Genomic DNA, 15,826 nt, shown 5'->3' with positions numbered 1-15,826 from the left:
TATAAATTGCGTCTGTGCTGATTGCGTAGTCTCAGGATTATGAAATATACTTTAGAGAATACATTTTCTGGCACGTGATGCCTTCGTCATAGCGAAACATACTTCATCTATAATTATATATATGAAGTATGTAATATATAATTATATATTAAAAAATTGTAGCTCACATAAGAGTACAAAAAGCACTAATTCTACAGTGCGAATTTTCGTCGTGTTTGAAGCCTGACTTTGTTTTGAAAAGACAGCAAAAAATATTCGGATTCCTGAAGAGTTCCTTATTCTTTTAAGTAGTCCCACATAAGGCAATTCAAAAGACAAAAGATCTATTCTCATGACGTCTTTTGTAAATTTTGTTAAGTGGTAAACATAAGTTTTTTAATTATAATCTTTAATATTAAAAAATTAACGGAGTAGAATTCTTATATGTAAGAACTAAACGAATTATTATCTGCGATACTCTTATCTACAATAAATTACCCTCATGTATTATCTATGTGAAAATCAATGGCGAACAGTTTTAACAGGCTTCATTTTGTTCGCTCGCTGTTTCGTATATGAAATGTATTCACTTCATGAATCGATACATTTGTGTGCGGGTGATCGAACTGGAGACCGTGACTGTCATAAGTGTTTCGTGATGGAATATCACAAGTCTAAAGAGAATAACAAGAATGACTCAGGTCAGTTGAAACAAGAAATGCACGATAATATGATTGACGAGGTTGATGTTCAAAGCATTATGAGTGAAAGTAAGCAAAAAGTAGTGGATTGCGACAGTACAAGGATTGTTCACCAGGAATGGTGTGGAGTTTCCTTATGTCGTAAGTACGTTTGTGGGCGTGGAATTACGTTTGATGGAAGGGAGGATTGATATAAGATTGCATGAGCTTGAATGGATTTGGAAATACGAGTTATACGAGAGTGTTGTTCTGTGAGACTTAGGACGTTGCAAAGCCAGCTAAAGAAGAATGATTAAGGGAGGTAGCAGGTGAAATATGTAATTGGTTGTTGCTACACTTCAATAGGTAGAAGAGAGAATGTAGATAACAAACATTGGCAAATTAGCACGATGAATACAGGTTGAGTAAATATTATAGGCGATTTCAACTATGGTGACATAGATTGGGAGAAGAATTGTCACAATGAGAAAAGGAAACGGCATTTATTCAGCCACTAATGAACAATTGCCTGGGGCAACATAATAGAAAGGGTTCACGAGGTTCTTCAGTGCTGGGTTTGATCACCGCATCAGCGAAATTAAGAATTTGAAGGGAAAAGTGGTCAGTGGTATTTCTAGAAAGCAGTATAATAATGTCTACCTGGCGTAATAAAGATTAATCAGGTAGGAGTTAATGAATGAACAGCATCTTTACGTAGGAGATGCAGACAAAGAAAACGTTGTAGAGGGAATAATTTAAAAAAGTGATCAGCATACTATGAGCTGTATTCAGCACCGGTAAGAAGGCTTATTTGTTTGGTAAAGAAGGCCAGAGTTGATTATGAGGGAAAGCTATTTAATGATATCGAAAGAAATGCTCAAGTATTCTTTCAATATATGACAAAGTTAAAAGAGGAATGACTATGGAAGTATGCTTTTTAAAAGTATTGATGGTGGGGAGGTAACAGAATCAAAGAAATAGTTGAATTATTAAGTCAGCATCTCGTAAGGGCAGGATGAAAACTAGGTGGCGACGATCAATGCCAGTTGTAATACTGACTGAGTTAGGAATAGAGATTGAAGAAACGGAGGGGATTAAAATACTGAAGTACCTCAATGCGAATATAGCCATGCGATAAAATGTCATTTCGGTCCACGTATTAGGAAATTATCACGTCGCCTGACCAAGCTGTTTATTTTTATCCTCAATATCGGATTGTGCCAATAGAGTGCAAAAAAAAAAAAACGTGATATGGCTAGTCAGTGCAAAAACAAGGTCCATGACAGAAGTAACAAAATGTAGTCCAATCAGCATCTAAGGATGATTGATAAGGCATTGGAGATATTAGTAAAGGACATAATTCCCAGTCGGTGGAGAGGAATATCCTACTCTCGTAGGATATTATTAGATTTCTCTATTAGAAAATTCTTTTGCCACTACAAATAAATAGCTATTTTTTATTTGTTAAGGGACAACGTGGGTTTGTTATGGGTTGGTTTTGTCCTAGAAACTTGCTTACTTTTTATAATAAAATGAAAATGAAGTTCGATAAGTGAAAAGGTAGAAATATAGAATTATAGAAAAATAGAATATAGATATAGAATTAATTACAACTGTTATTTTTAAATATTTTGCGATTTTTAGGTTTATATCTTTTTCAATTTCATATGTGATCAGTTACATCCTTGGTATTTAAACGAATTGACCTGTTCAAAACTGGTCTGGTAGTGACCTTCTCTCATAATGTGTAGAACAGTAATACAGCTCCTAGGAGCTGGGTTTCACATTATGAGTAAATACCAATAACAGTGATCGGAGCTTGCTCCAACCTTGCTATGAGTTGCCTCATTGTTGCACTACCAAATGGGTTATGTGTTGCACTATCCAGGTATTTGCTTACGCCTGGACTCGCCGCACTTTATATAGTTTCTATATTCGGCATGAAACTCTTTGAGTTTCTTATTCGGCTTTGAAACAATATGGGATGTAATATCCCTTAACTTAAATAAAAAATAGCTATTTATTTGTGGTGGCAAAAGAATTTTCTAATAATAAATTGCTAACAAAGAATTCCAAACCGAAATGCAGGATGTCACACGTAGGCACGACAAAATTGTGTTTCCAATTCAACTATATGATGTCACTTTTTACAGAAACCGTGGGAAAAACATAGCATGACCCCCAGTGCGAATTACATTAATGAAGAGTACGAAATGGACAGAAAATCTAATGCAACAAAGTGAACTAGATTTTCAGGTTATTTCCATACATTTCGTTTCTTTCAATCCTTGTGTTTTGTGTGTGTTGTGCTGTGGATATAAGGTTATAATTCAACTATTTTGGAATATCTATTGGCATTCAGAAAAGCCATTCTTGAGAGAATGTAGGATATCTAAATTATCATTAGAATTTTTCTAGACTACAGACCACAGTTCTTGTAATCCATTAAAATCTCCGTTCATTTATTTATTTGTTTTAAATTCCATTTGGTTTTTCATTCAAAACAGAACTCTTTTTTTATCTCTAAAGGCTGACATCATCTCCTGACTCTACACTAAAACTTCCAATAGCCAAAAAGTTTTGTAATAAAGATAACATTAATTAGAAAAAGTAATGTACTTTAAGATCTTAAATTTTAGACTAATCAAAATATTCGGATGAGTTATGTATATGAGAAAAAAAAATGTCTGTTTGAGGGGACAGCAATGATAGTCTATAATTAATTATTCAGATAATGTCTGAATGCTGCAGCCATCTCTTGCCTCTAAACTAAGAATTCCCATACTCATTAGTTGACAAGAAAATCTGTGTGTGTGTGAGTGTGTAGTGTGCGTGTGTGTGGGGGACAGCAATGATAGCCTATAATTAATTATTCAGAAAAGGTGAATTCTGCTACTATCTCTTCAGTCTAAACTAAAATGCCAATACTCAATAACAGAAATGAAATAAGCCATGCCTATATTGGAAAATTCATACTGCCAACTATAGACAACTAAAAACACAACATGATGTCAATGAGTGATGTGTGTCACCCTGGGAAATTCCTAGATTGAATACTCTATTTTATCTCTAACTAATACCCTCAATGCTTTACGCGAATCAAACACACAACAGGATATCACTGACAGATGGGGGTACCCAGCGAAATTCCAACTTTATCTTCTTCTGTAGCCTTTCCCACTTAAGTTGGGTCGCTGTTTGTGGTGAGTCTCTTCCACAACCTCCTGACTTGGACTGTAGCCACATCCAAGTTCTTCATTCATCCTCAAGTCCTCCTTCACCATCGCCCTCCATCTCGTCTTTGGTCTCCCGCGCTTCCTCCTCCCCTGCATATCTGTCTGCATGACCTTTCTTCCCACATACTCTTCCTCCCTCCTCATCACATGAACAAATCATCTCAACCTTGCCTCCTGTATCTTTGCTCCTAAGTTCGAAACACTCACCGTTCCCCTTATATAATCATTTCTCAGACGATTCTTTCAGGTCACACTGCACATCCACTTAAACATTCTCATTTCGGCTACCTCCATCCTGCTGATGATATTTTTACTCAGGGCCACAGTTTCCAAAGCATATGTCATAGCTGGTCTCACTACTGTCCTGTAGATTTTTCCCTTTTGATTGATCGGCACCCTCTTATCACATAGCACTACAGTTCCTATATCCTGCTTGTATCCTGCATCCCACTTCCTTCTCAGCCTCACCATCCTCTTTCATTGTTGAACCTAAGTATCCAAAGTTACTGACCTTCCTGATGACATTTCCCTCCAGCGTCAGATCTGTCTCCTGGCTGCCATCCACTTTGCAACACATATACACTGTTTTACTTCTGCTCAATCTCATACCTCTCTTTTCCAGTACGTTCCTATATCTTTCCAGTTTGGCTGTCACTTCTTCTCTTGATTCTGCACAAAGCACGATATCATCTGCATAAAACATAGTCCAAGGCGCATCTTCTCTCACTTCCTCCGTCACGACCTCCATCAGAATATTAAACAGGAATGGACTTAACCCTTGATGCAAACCTACTGTCACTGGGAAACGTTCACTCCCTGGCAGGTTGAAACACTTGTCTTCACATTTCTGTACATCTCCTGCACCAACCTGACATATTTCCTCTGTACCATCTCTCCCTCAGGCACCTCCAGACTTCTTGCCTTGGCATTCTATCATACGCTTTCTCCACATCAATATAAATATTAGACGTAGCTCCCGTTGCTTATCTCGAAACCTTTCCATCTGTTGTACCCCAAATATAGCATCTGCGGCCGATCGTTCAGGCATGAAGCCAAATTGCTCCTTTGCAATCTGCACTTCCTGGATAAGTCATCCATCAAGAACCCTTTCTAGGATTTTCATTGTGTGGGACATCAACTTTATTCCTCTGTAATTCTTACAGTCTTCTGCATCCCCTTTACCCTTGTAGATGGAGGGAAGTGTACTTTTCCTCCATTCCTCGGGTATATTTTCCTGTTGGCAAACTTTCATGAACAGGTCCCAGAGAAAGTCAATTCTCTCTTCTCCCAGAGCCTTCCATACCTCCACTGGAGGTATGGAAGGCTCTGGGAGATTTTCCATTCTTGATCCTCTTCATGTCCTCTGTCACTTTCATTCTACTGTGTTCTGCACCATCCCCTCAGAAGGCTGCCCATCTTCTCTGTGAGTCCTCGCATTTTCCACATTCAAAAGTCCCTCAAAGTATATTCTGCATCTGTTTCTTTTGTCCACATCCCTCCGTAATATTCTTCCTTCAGCGTCTTTGATCAGCGTCACATGTACGATGTGAGGCAAATCAAACCATCACCCTCAATGCCATATGCAAAGAATTCACTTATCTACATCTGATAACAACACACATCCATGACACTGATGTCGCTTCCCGCAATCACCCTAACCCTATTTGGTTTAAACTGTCTCACCAACTACGGAACGAATCCGTATCCACTACTATAACTTCCTTTCCCAATCAAATCAATAACGTCACTTATTTACAACCAATATATTAATTCACTTATCTATATTTGATAAGAACACACACATCCATGACATTGATGTCGTTTCCCCATTCACCTTACCCCTATTTGGTTCATACTGTCCCACTAATCACGACACGAATTCTTATCTCTAATATCACTCATAATTCCATACGCGAACAAAAAAACACCACCTGATGACACATATTTTCCCCAGAAAAATTCCAATCATTCGAATCTCATGACATCACAGCATCACACACAATAACGTCAATGATCTTATCACCCAAGAACGTCACGATTCCTTATCTTATCTGATCTTGATCTTCATCTTGTTCATTTTGTCTAGTATACTACTGGCGACGAATGACAGTTTTTACATATTCTCCTTCGTATCACCCTGGGGTTAGGTTCGATGAGTGTGGTGTTTCGTCCACTGACCTAGGATGGACAGTTTCTCGAACAGACAGGCCTACAACATGGCATTCAATCTGAATGCCTCTCTTAAACTCTCAAACATTGGACACTGTCTTTGCAACACCATATTATTCCAATGTATACGGGCTACACACACGAGACTCCTAACAAGGCATGTGCACCTTGCTCATGGGGATATCCTTTGACTTATTTTCAAGCAGTGTACTTGTAATCTACTTAAATCTTTCTTCATGATCTCTGCATTCATCATATTTAATACCTCTCTTCCCAGTTTTTTAATCATCCGAAAGCAACTGAATATTTCCCAACAAATCATTTCCTTTGTCAATGATGGGATTACCCTTGTAGTACACAACTGATCCCTTGCATTGCTCTTGATACATTCTTCCATAAATTACTCTTCCATATCTGTCCATCAGCCACTCTGTAATCTAAATCACTAGATTTACAACCGCAGGTATTTTGTCTAATATATGCAAGAGAGAGAGAGTTCTGTGTCGAACCCTCTCAAATACCTCAAAATCTAAACACATTACTGATTAGCCATTTGCCTTAACAAACTCAATTTTCACTTTATTATAAAAACATAAGCACATTAAGTGGTCAAAATCTACCCTTGACAAAACCATATTATCGCTTTTAGAGTATCACAGTTCTCTCCATCGAGGGCTGAGTTCTCTCTTTTACCAATTTTTCCAGTACTTTATAACTACTCCTGAGATGCGGATTGTTCGAGAATTATTATTGTACTGCCAGTAGTGAGTCTAAAAATAAACAATGTGGTCAGGGGACCTTATAATTTCCTATCACATGAATGGGCCGCTATGCCGTTTAATTCCATGGCTGTGTTCGCATTGAGGTTCGTCAGAATTTTAAGTCCCTTCCTTTCTTAAATTTCTATTCTTCTTTCACTCTGGATCATACTGACATTGCGTCGTCGCCACCTAGATTGCATGCTGTCCCTACAAAATGCTGAGTTAGTAATTCAACTATTTGTTTGATTCTGTTACTTCTCCATCATCAGTACTTTTAAAAATCATACTTCCGTAGTCATTTCTCCTTTTACTTTGTCATGTATTGAAAAAACGCTTGAGGTTTTCTTTCGGGCTCATTAATAAGCTATACTTCATAATCAACTTTGGTCTTCCTTATCGAACAGGTCACTATTCTTGTCTGCAGAGTTAAGCTCATACATATCCCGATCATTTTCTTTTTATTATTCCATCTAAACTTTGTCCGAATCTCCTACTTAATGATGCTCTTCATTTATTTAATTCCTACCTGACTAATCTTTGTGATGCTGGGCAGACCTTCTTATACTGCTTTCTAGAAACACAACTAACCACTTCTCCTCTCCAAATTCTTATTGTAACGTTTTCTTATGCCACGAACAAAGTCAGCACTCACGAAGTTCTTATAACCTTTCTTCTACGTTACCTCAGGTAATTATCCCATAGTAGCTGTATAAGTTCCATTTCCTTCTCTCATTGTGACCATTCGTCTCCTAATCTACGTACCATAGTTGAAATCAACGATAATATTTACTCAACTCAGCATTCATCGTGCTAATTTGCCAATGCTTGTCATCTATATTCGCCATTAAAGCAACAACCAATTATATATTTCACCGGTAACCTCCCTTAATCATTCTCGTTTTCCTGACTCTGTAGTTGCTAATTTTCAATGATCAACACTTTCTGAAAACTCCTGACTCCAAATCCATCAAACGCATGCCACCTTACAACAATCCTCCTTTTTCATCAAACGTACTCTTGTACATCCACAAATTCCACACTATTCTTCATGCAAAATCTGCGTACTGACTCAATCCATCGTTTTTTATTTCCACATAGAATAATGCAAGTATTAGTGTAGATAAAGAATTTTGCAGATAATTTCATTAGTTAATTCTTACATATCAGGTTTTCTTTTAATTTCTATACCGTAGTGTTGTTTGTAGGATTATAAATTATAAATTAAACTTAAATTTACCTTCAATCAAAATTTACCAAAGAAATGATGAGAATCTGAACTTTTTGCAATGGAGTTTTTCCTTATCTTTTGTATATTTTGGACAACATAAAAGACCCAACCACTCTCCAGGAATCCAAGTAATATTGGGTATGTTTTCAAGGCAAATTAAGGCTTCAATTCACCCTTTAGAATTACTTGTTTCTTGTAATCGTATGTGAGTTACAATCTTTTATGTATAATAATATGTGAGGTACATTTCCCAATGAGGAAGGCATCACGTGATTTAAAATGCTTTGTCAAAAGAATAATTAATAACTCAGGGCTACGCAATGTTTTCAATCAGCACAGCACCCTTTTCTTTCTTTTAATCACACTTTCCGTGAATAATTAACGATTACATTTTTAAAAAGTTTAACATATCAACAACTGGTTCTTTAAGGAAACTGCTGTTAAACTAGAATTCTCGTCGATTACCAGAAGGTTAAATTTTTAGAAAATTGGGGAAGAAATTAAAAGTCCTTAATTTTGGAATATCACGATAGCTATAAATGATATCCAGAAATTACAGTATCAAAATGTTCGGAAAATAACGCAAATATAACAATTTAAACATGACATAAATTTGCAGATAAGAATTAGTGGTTTGCGAAATATTCATCAAGTTGTCACCTGCGGAACAGTCTTTGACATATAATTATATATGAGGAACATTTGACTACAACTAAAGGAAAACTTGGTCAAAAAATCTATTGACCAAGTTTTCCTTCAGAATTCTCGCTCCTACTATGTAAGGTTTGCATTAACAATTTTGATTTCATTCTTCCGCGTGCAAGAATATGCGATGCCTTATTTAACCTCAATTTTATTCAAAGAAGGAAAATTAGATATCTCATCTTGTATTCCAGTTTTATTCTCCACGTCGACAGACCAATCCAACAGTGAATAGAGCTCTTACCTAATATATAAATCCGGTCTTCATTTCACAAATCCTCAGCAAATTTTCGATTGTAGTTCCTTAATTACATAGCAATGCAATGGAAGTAATGGTAAGAACTAGAATGCTTTCTTTTCTAAGAATGTCTTTTGTCGAGCGCACAACTAGAATTGTATCGTATAATGGGAGGCAAATCTTCACCTGCGATGATCGGAAAAGTATCATACGAGATAATACTAAAGAAACGAAGCAGCAGTAGTTCTTCCTTACCAACAAACGGAGTTTTTTGTTTGGAAGATGCTCTAACTGGTAAGCAGAAAGAGCTGATCCAGAAGATCCTTGCCACACTCTCACATGGTTTGCTGTTGAAAGATTTCTTGCATACAGAAATGGACAATCAAATAGTCAAAACACTGGAAGGAATCCAAAGCCTAAAATATCCGATTTGCAAATCCATCTCCACTAAACTCAAGTAAGTTTCAGTTTATCAATAAATAATTTAGTCTTAATGATTTTATTGAAGTAAACTTGAATAGTGTGATTTTCTGAATTCACACGCTAATATTTCATGCCAAATTATTTGCTTATATTAATTAATATTTGCCTTACAATGTGAAATTACTCTCACAAACAATGCTTCAAATAGCGCGTATGCAAGAATCGCAAACGAATGTGTTTTGATTATATTGAAACTTCTTTAACAGAAGCATCTTAGAGGACGAATACTACCGCAACAGAATGGTCGCACTGTTGGTGTATATTTCTGTGAATGCAGTTGGAATATCCTCCCACAAGAAAATGTTCAGACAGTTTTTATGAGAAGAGTGTAATGAGAAGAACAAGCAACTGGCGGAGAATGTGGTGCTCTATAAAGCTGGGGAAACGTTCCATCGCCTTATGCAGCCTTTCGATATGAGCCGAGTTAATGAAGAAGCTTCTGAAATGAGCAAACTGAATAAGCTTCTGGTTTTAGGAGGCGATTTCTTGTACAGCATTCTGCTAAATAGGATTAACGCCTGGAAAGATTGCACAGTAAGTCTTTGCAATAGGCTTTAATGTCAGTAACCAATTACTCTTCACTAATCCCAATATAATCGTGCAGATTTTATTATCTCTAACAATATATGTCACTTATATATTCATCGTTCATTCTTTCTTTAACGATTTCCATCTTTCAATTTAACGGCATTTTTCTCTGCTCTCTTTTAGATTCGGTTTACATTTGTTAATCCTCTTTTTACTTTTTCTTTTCTTTCTTATTTTCCTCCATCGTTCTTTCCTTTTCATTTCACATCTCTTGCATTTCTTCTTCTTTTTCTCTTCCCATTTTTGTGTTGCTCTTCGTTTTCCTTTCTTTCACTGTTCTGTCTTGTTTCATTTCTTTTATTGTTCTACCTTTTGTCCTTAATTCGCTCTTTCTTTTCACTTTTCTACATTTTTCTTTCATGCTTATAACTGGTTATTTCCATTTTTCTTTTAAATCATTTTTTACGTTTCTTAATTTCTCCATTTTGTATCTTTTATCCTTTTTTATGCTCTTCCACTTTCATTCTTCTTTGATTCGAATTTTTTCTTTTTCATTTTTCTTTTTTTCTGTTTAATTCTTTTGTGTTTCAGTATTTTCATATTTTTATTTATTTTGCTCTTCATTCTTTCTTTCATTTTAAATGCATTTCTCTCATTTCTTCTTCCAGTAATACTTCTCTTTTGTTTTTTTTTCGTTTATTTACGGAATCACTTCGTGTACTTCGTCTAGTTTGTCGTGTTTATTCTTTTCTCTATTTATGTTTTGCTAATTTGTTTTCCTATTAAATGAAGTGAATTTCGACAATGAAGAATGCTCCTCGAAGGTTATGCAGTTCTCTCTATGTAGTGCTCCTTCTCTATCTCAATACTATCTCTCTATCTGCTTCATCTGATATGGCGATAATAGGGTTTTCCCTCCCGCAAAATCGAACCTGTTAACCCACAAAATCACCAAATCCTCTAGACGAACAGATGCATTTTTATCAGAGATAATTCCTTGTCCTGCAGACTTATTTACTCTTATCAGAATCTAATGAGTCAGATAATACAGTGCGTTCACTACAATCGCTATTAAAATACAGTCATCCTTCGACTTACGTCCATTCGAGTTACGTCCTTTCGAAGATACGTCCGTGATCCCATAATGGAATAAATAAAATTTTCATTTTCGATTATACTTTTGAATAAGACCCAAGCGAGCGTAAAGTAAAAAGGTTTTTATTTAGTAACAATGAATCAGTGAAGTGGCAACAGCCCATTCAGCGGCGACCTCCTTCGGCAGTCGGCACTTCAACACTTCGTCGGTTGATTTGTGTTGGAAAATATGTTAGTTGTATATTTATCATTAAATATTTCGCTATATTATGTGCAACATGGCCCTACACGCTAAATTAAGAAAACAAGTGAAGAATCACAGAAAAACAGGCGAACAATTGATCTTCACACGAAGTCGCAAGTTCAACGATAGTGACGAAGCAACGACAAGATCCTATCAGTGACTGGGAAAGCTACTTCCATCATGCATAGAGGACCTGAACCACAAGCGCATACCTCTTAGCACTATGACCATAACCGTAAGGCACTAAGTCTCTTCAATATGTTGAAGGAGGAAACAGGAGCCGACTGCGACTACGAATTCAACGCTCTTCCGGTAGGTTCATGAGATTCAAGCAGCGTTTTGCTCTGCATAATGTGAAATTAATAAATGATGAATCTGCAAGTTCCGATGAGTAGGCTGTCAGGGAGTTGGTTGAGAAATTGGATAAAATTATTACAGAGGAAAATTATTTGCACAGCAAATATTTAATATCAATGAAACCAACTTTTTTCGGAAAAAAATGCCCAAGCGGGCAATTCATCCACAAAAAGTTAAAACCTATGCATGGTTTGAAAGCTCTTAAAGACGGTATTACGATTATGTTAGGGGGTAATGTGGTTGGATATAAACTGAAACCATTCGTGATATTACACAGTTAGAATCGACGAGCCTTCAAAAACTTTAATAATCATACTCTTCCAGTTCACTAGCAGAGATATAAAGAGTGGTGGATGATGAAAATTTGTTTGCGGATGCCTTAATCAACTGATATGCGAGTGAAATGGAAAGCTATTGTGCGAAAGAAAATGTAGAATTTAAAATATTATTAATTCTATATAATTCTAAAGATCATTCGCCTTACATTTGTGATCTTCACCCCAAGAGCAAGATCATATTTCTCCCTCCAAACACTATTTCACTGATCCAACCGATGGAGCAGGAGTTTATAGTAGTATTTAAGGTTTATTATATTTGGAGAACTTTTTCATAAGCCAGTTCTGCTAATGAAAGACATTCATGCAATTGTGGAAAGCATTTAATATTTATCATGCTATTAAAAATATTGCTGTAGTAGTTTGGGGCGAAATGATCTCAATGTATGAGTGGCATACGGAAAAAGACATTAGAAAGCTTTGCGAACTAGTTTAGAATTTTTGGGGAAAAAAAATGAAGACCTTCATAAATTGAGTGAAGAAATAGTGGACGTAGCAAAAAATCTGAATCTTGAAATGAATGAAGACGACATAGTTCAACTCATAGAAAGTGCAGACCAACGGAGAATTGGTCGAACTGTAAGAACAACGTATTGCAGAAGAGAAAGAACCAGATCCAATAAAGAGTAAGAGTAAGAAAAGTAAGAGGAAAAAGAGAATCAAGAAGAGGTAGTTAAACAATTTACAGTGCAGGGTATGGCAGAAATTTTCTCTGCCGTTAGCGATGCTCTCAAAATGGCCGAAAACATGGGATCCCAATGTTGAACGCTACTTATTAGTAGAAACAAAAGTACATGATGCGTTTGCTTGCTATAAACAAATTTCTGATGAAAAGAAGAAGATGAATTGGCAAAGCACATTCAACATTTTCATTTAAAAAAAGGCTACACCAGAGTAGCTGCAACCTGGTCCTTCACATAGGGATGATAATGAAGATGTGATTGTGGAGGAAGATTTGGGTGAATATTCTCCTGTTTTCAGGTAGCAGTAACACACAATACAGTTTTATAATAAGGTTTAAAAATTAAAATGACAGTATACTTATTACTGTTAAGTCCCTAACCCCTATATCTCTGTTAATTTAATGTATCGACTTACGTGCGATCCTGCCTGAAGGAACGAACCCCGACTAAGTTGAGGGATGACTGCATTTGAATAATTATGGGAATGGACAAAAATGTAATTAGTATGTGAACAGAGGATTCATCTGTTACAATACGAGAACTGCAGAGTAATCTCCTTTGTTTTTCTTTGTTCGCAGGCTGTAAAATTGTTGAGTGAAATTACTGCAGATTTCTGCAAGTATGAAGTTTCTTGGGAATCAAACGAGGATGGATCCCTCAACACTACTGCTGTCCCAGGGCTGAGCCAGAAAGAAAGAACCAACTCCCTCCTGGGAAGCCAGCTTGGTAACTTCATATCAATGGGATTGTCTCTCTCGGGACATAACTGGGAGATGTTGCAGAAGGGAAAAAAATTTGGAACACAAGTCGCCTACTTGCTACAGGTGAGTAAAACGTTTATTCATAATGAGCTAATAAAAATTTTGTTACCTTAAAATATCGTTTTAAAGTACCGAAAATAACTTTAATTGCAGTAGTTGATAGACTTGTTTAAATCCATATCTAAATGGGAGGTGACAGTGATTTGAACTTCAAAATTAATACCATTAAAGAATTCCATTTGCTCCTCATATTCTCCATGTACTCCTCTTATTATTATTTCTACAAAATTATTTCATTATGCTCATAATGGGTTAATCGATCTTCAACCGTGTCCCAAAGTGTTTGACCTCAAGAAACACAAATGAACTCAGCAACTTCTGGGTTTTTTTTTATCGATGTTCCATAAAACTGATTTACTTTAAAATGAAATAACAAATTATAGCTTTTGAGGTCACAATAATCCTATCTTTGTATTTTCTCATACTTCGTAACCGGTTTTGTTTCAAGTTACCAGTTTCAAAGGATATCCTTGATCTTTTTCTTGTCACGTTTTCCTTGTTTTCTATTGTTTAAATTATTACCATTGGTTTTCAAGATCGTTTAGTTTATTTCTGTTAATCAAAACGAAAGGCGAATTACGATACGAATTCTCTTATCTGATTTTTTTTTTTTTCATTTCTTTGCTGGATTAAATCATCTTTTTGTATTGAGTAGTGAGATACAGATTTGTATTGTTCCATAGTTGCAGTTGCTGTTCCTCTTTTTTAATATTTTAGCCGCACTCCTTTGACAGGTCTAGTTCTAAGAATCGATTAAAGGAATAACATATTCAAGATATGCATACAGGAGACCGAAAGCGATACCATTAATTACCACAAATAAGCGCAGATGTCCTCTATCCTGTGTTATGGAATTAGCGCGCAAAAACAGAGAACCATTATGATTTTAGGTATCACATTGTCAGCAAAATAATCCAAGTAACAAAGGCGGTCTTATCTGCTTTCAGGCTCACCAAGATATCCAGAGTGTTTCGAAATTCTATCCTTCCACCGGGCACCAGCTTCAACTTTTGTCATTGCCAGTTTCATTGATGGTGGAGAAGGATTATGAGGTCCTCTCTCATATTAAAGAATGCGGTAGCCAACCAGAACTTTTAGATTATGTTATGGTATGTATATACTCTTAACCTTTAATAATATTTTGCACAAAGTATATGGAAAAGACATTGGATATATTTTGAGTGAATAAGTTGTAATTTGAGATCATTCACTTCCCCGAACTTAGAAATAAGACAGAAGAATGTGAATCAGAAATTTTGTTTAGAGATTTTGGTTTTCAGGTCAATCTGGTGCAGAAACAAGGTAATCATTCTGAGTGATCTAGTATAATTTGTGGAATTTAAAATAAAATATTTTCGTAGCACTATATGGATTTAAAGTTATGAGGCTACTTGGCTTTGAAACTGAAGCGATTTAAGTAGCTGTCCTGCAGTAGAGGAAAGGGAATTGAAATTACACTTCCGGAATTACAACCATGTATGGGTTTTTATATCATGTGCTTCGATATGTGTTTCATAAAAGAATTCAGTTCATTTTTTAATTCTCTACAGGTGCATCACCAAACATTTGGCTGTGGGGCACTTGAGGAGTCTAGTCTTCACTTCAGAAGATTTCAACAGGAAGGACTTGACCTAGTCGATGACCTTGAGACGTGCCCATCCAAAGAGCTTCTCCGTGACCTCTTAATTTCTTATGAACAGCAATAAATATATATATATATATATTTTTTTTTTAATTGAACCGGATGAGTACTTATAAACTAAATACAACTGTGGCTGGCCATTTATAATAATAATATTTTTTTGTAATTGTATAAATATTTTATATTATTATTATAATTATAATTATTATTACATCATACGTTACTTACATTTGATTGCACATGATACATACTTGATTACATATTTTTCTTTTAAAAAATGCATCTTTTTTATTATTAAAATTAGGATTACATATTGTGATTACATATTTACAACACATAAGATAACATAATTACAAGAGGTTTAATTCTGTTTTTTTTTTTTTTGTAATAATGAAATTTGTACAGATTCTTTTCTTTCTTTTCTTTTTTTCTCCTGTATAATGTATTAATAATAATAATAATAGAGCATTTATTGCTTTTCCTGATTGGTTTGTGAGGAAAACAGCTGCAAGAGGAACTTCCAATGGTCATGATCCTCCGCCACCAAGCTCAAGTGTTCTGGTGGGACTCCCAAACTTGTCCACCTAAGGTTTTGGATATAATCTATCCAGCGAGTTCTTGACCTTCCACGCTGCCTCCGACCCA

This window comes from Typopeltis vanoorti, chromosome 19 (genome assembly GCF_054136105.1).
Source record: "Typopeltis vanoorti isolate ZY-2024b chromosome 19, IOZ_Tvanoo_1.0, whole genome shotgun sequence".
Classification (NCBI taxonomy): domain Eukaryota; kingdom Metazoa; phylum Arthropoda; class Arachnida; order Uropygi; family Thelyphonidae; genus Typopeltis; species Typopeltis vanoorti.
The sequence above is the reverse complement of the archived record's forward strand: the minus strand, read 5'-3'. Positions refer to the sequence as shown.